Source organism: Mytilus galloprovincialis, chromosome 12 (genome assembly GCF_965363235.1).
Source record: "Mytilus galloprovincialis chromosome 12, xbMytGall1.hap1.1, whole genome shotgun sequence".
In the NCBI taxonomy this organism is placed as follows: Eukaryota; Metazoa; Mollusca; class Bivalvia; order Mytilida; family Mytilidae; genus Mytilus; species Mytilus galloprovincialis.
In genome coordinates, this window is record NC_134849.1 from 49771649 (window position 1) to 49775109 (window position 3461).

Consider the following 3461-nt stretch of genomic DNA (forward strand, 5'->3'; position numbering starts at 1 on the left):
TTTGTTTTAAATTAAAGTGAGTCTACGTGAAGAAACAGATACTGCCAAAACTAAGTTTTAATCAAAAGAAAAAAAATGAAAATAGTAAGAACACATGTTTTAGGCACTCATAATCATCTCCTGTACAAAACTACCAACAATTATACACTATATGACAAAGTACTCTTTGCACAGAAATATTTGTAATGTTTGGGAATTTTCTGTCATCAAAGGTTTCAAGAAGGTCCAAATATCACCTCTCTTATGTAACATTTATTTTCCTTCATATCCAAGAGACACCTTTGCTTGAATTTTGTCTACACATCCTTTTTTTTTTTATGTAAAAATGATTTTAAACTTTTAAATTATATTGTTTTTTATTCAGTTTTATTCATATTTTGTTTTTGTAAGTATTGAGGTGTAATGAGTACGACAACAACGTGTCCAATGAATATAAATTTATCTGCAGATTTATATTATTTATTTTGCAGACTCACGAAACTGTCGATCGTGTGAAGCGACAAGTTGGTGCGTATTACATGATATTTACAAGAAATTAACCTGTAACTTTACTCTTTACAATTAATGTTTATTCAGCGACCAGTCAGCAACAATCTATAATTAAATTTAAAAGACTTTTGTTTTGATGCATGCTATTTGATAGTCTGTTTTAAAGCCATTTAAATCATATTTGGCGATCTTATTTTTTTTCACTTAAATTTGAACCTTTACTGGAAGACATTCATTAACCTAACTTTAAAACCTTATATTGCACAGAACTAAGACATGATTATTTAGAAGACACACCAATATGTATATGTACGTCCTAATAAATTTCTTTTTTATTATATTTGTTTTCGAAAATCCATAGAATCAAATTGATTTTTTTCTTTTAATATTTAGTATCGTTAATATACAAATGTAACCGTCGGTATCAGACAATAGAGTCTATATCTATATTTTGACTAGTAGTTATTATAAATTAGTACGCCAGACGGGCGTTTAGTCTTCATAAGACTCAGTATCGTGGCACGGTACTTGTCTATCCCAAATTCATGTATTTGGTTTTCATGTTATATTTGTTATTCTCGTGGTGTTTTGTCTGATGCTTGGTCCGTTTCTGTGTGTGTTACGTTTCGGTGTTATGTCGTTGTTCTCCTCTTATATTTAATGCGTTTCCCTCGGTTTTAGTTTGTTACCCCGATTTTGTTTTTTGTCCATGGATTTATGAGTTTTGAACAGCGGTATACTACTGTTGCCTTTATTCATGAATCAGTGACGCTCATATCAAAATATTTATAAAGCCAAACAAATATAAACATGTATTTGATAATTTGACTAGATTATCAACTAGGATTTGCTTTCACATGATATTTATCATATAAATAACCCCAATGTTATAACTAGATTTGATCAAATTTAAAATTTAAAAAGACATGAAAAAGCTGAACTGGAAGTGATTTTTTGAATTTCTTACTTTTTATTCCGTTGCTTGGCGTAATGATTATTTGTATTATTTGTATTTATGAATATATATGTACAAGTTAAATTAAGACTCGTTAATGTATCATACTGTTTATTTGTTTATTATACTATACATAATGTACACAATCATAGCACATCTTCTCATTTGAAGACCATCATAAAATAGATGATCATACCACATGTTCTTATTTGTAGACAATCATGATATAGATGATCATACCACATTTTCTTATTCGTAGACAATCATAATATAGACTATTGTATCACATGTTCTTATTTGAAGACAATCATAATATAGACGAGCATACTACATGTTCTTATTTGTATACAATCCTAATATAGACAATCATACCACATCTTCTTACTTAAGAAATAATCGATGCAAACTATACTTTATTGTAATTTTAACATGGGTAGCATTATATTCGTGATTTGGTTTTGCCCGAGCGATAGTGAGGGCTAAAATAACACGGAATATAATGCCTACTCATGTTAAAACTACAATAAAGTATAGCTTGCATCAATTATTTCGATTCTGATTAGGACAATTAAGGTAATTTCTTCGTCCGATGTGTATAAGGATAAAACGATTGTGTAGGCTCTTCCATGAATCTCCCTTTTTGTTTGTAAACAAGCAAATAGCTGGCACTGTGATTTTTCAGAGGGAGGAAGTTTTGAACAGCCAGCATGAACGGTTGTCGTATCTAGGTCAAATATGTCAATTTCGAAATGCAACACATTACAGTCATAATAAATGAATTAGTAACAACATGTGCAGCATTTAAGAGTTTGGAATTGTTTTAAGTTAATTAAGAAATAATTCATGGCAGCCGTAGATTTGTTTTCATTTAACCATGGGTTGGGCATTTATAATAGATTATTTTACCCTGAGCATTAGCGAGGGGTAAAATACTAATATAAAAGCCCAACCCATGGTTAATGAAAACAAATCTACGCCATGAATTATTTCGATTCTAATCGGACAAATTCGGTAATTTTATTAACTGTGAAAGCCCTATACATACAATACTGTTTTGGCTGTTCCGTTTTACCCAATTTTGATAATATTATAAATATTATATAATTCAAATATAATTACTTTTTTAATTGCATTTTTCACTTATACATTTTCTTCCAATGTAGTTTTATTCGTTCTGAGGCGTACACGAAGCTTTTTAATGAACGCCCGGTATTTACATTTGATTTTTTGTTTACGGAACTATGCTTGTGACGTCACCTTGTTTGGTTGACATGCCAAGACAATAACATCATTTCGCGGAATTTTCGTTTTATGAAATTTAACTATGAAAAATAAATTGAAATGAGCTGATTTGATTATTTTGCTGTAGAATAGTAAGAGATAAATATATTGTATCCGAATCTTGGCCTTCGTAAACTGGGGGTTTTGAAGTCGAAAATTCAGAATATCTGGTAGTTTAAATAAGTTGGTCGTAACGCGCAAAAGCCGTTTTTGTGTATTACTGCGTTTGCGCTAAAGGTAGATATATCGTGATTATACTGGTTAACGATAATAGGTCGTCATATTAGAATGAAATATATTAAATGCATGCCAATTTGATAAAATTCATTATTCTGCAGTAGTCAGTGTCAAAAATAATTATTGGATTTAGAGCAGGGGTTTATTCATAAAGCAAAAGAAGCACTTCATATTAGAATTGTAAACAATTATTATATGGACTATCATACCACATCATCTGAAATGTAGACAATTATAATATAGACTATCATACCACATCTTCCTATATATATATATATGTACAATCTAATATAGACGATCATACAACATCTTCTTATTGTTGTACAATAATTTTATACAAACAGTGGCTATTACCCGATGGCAAAGACATTGTGATCCTCCAGTTGCATTGACTTGTAATCCCGGACAGTACATGCATATAATAACAGCATTCTATGGAGATGTTGACTGTTCAAATCCAGGTGCTTTTTTTGTGACTAGTGAAGCTAGTTGTGGAAAA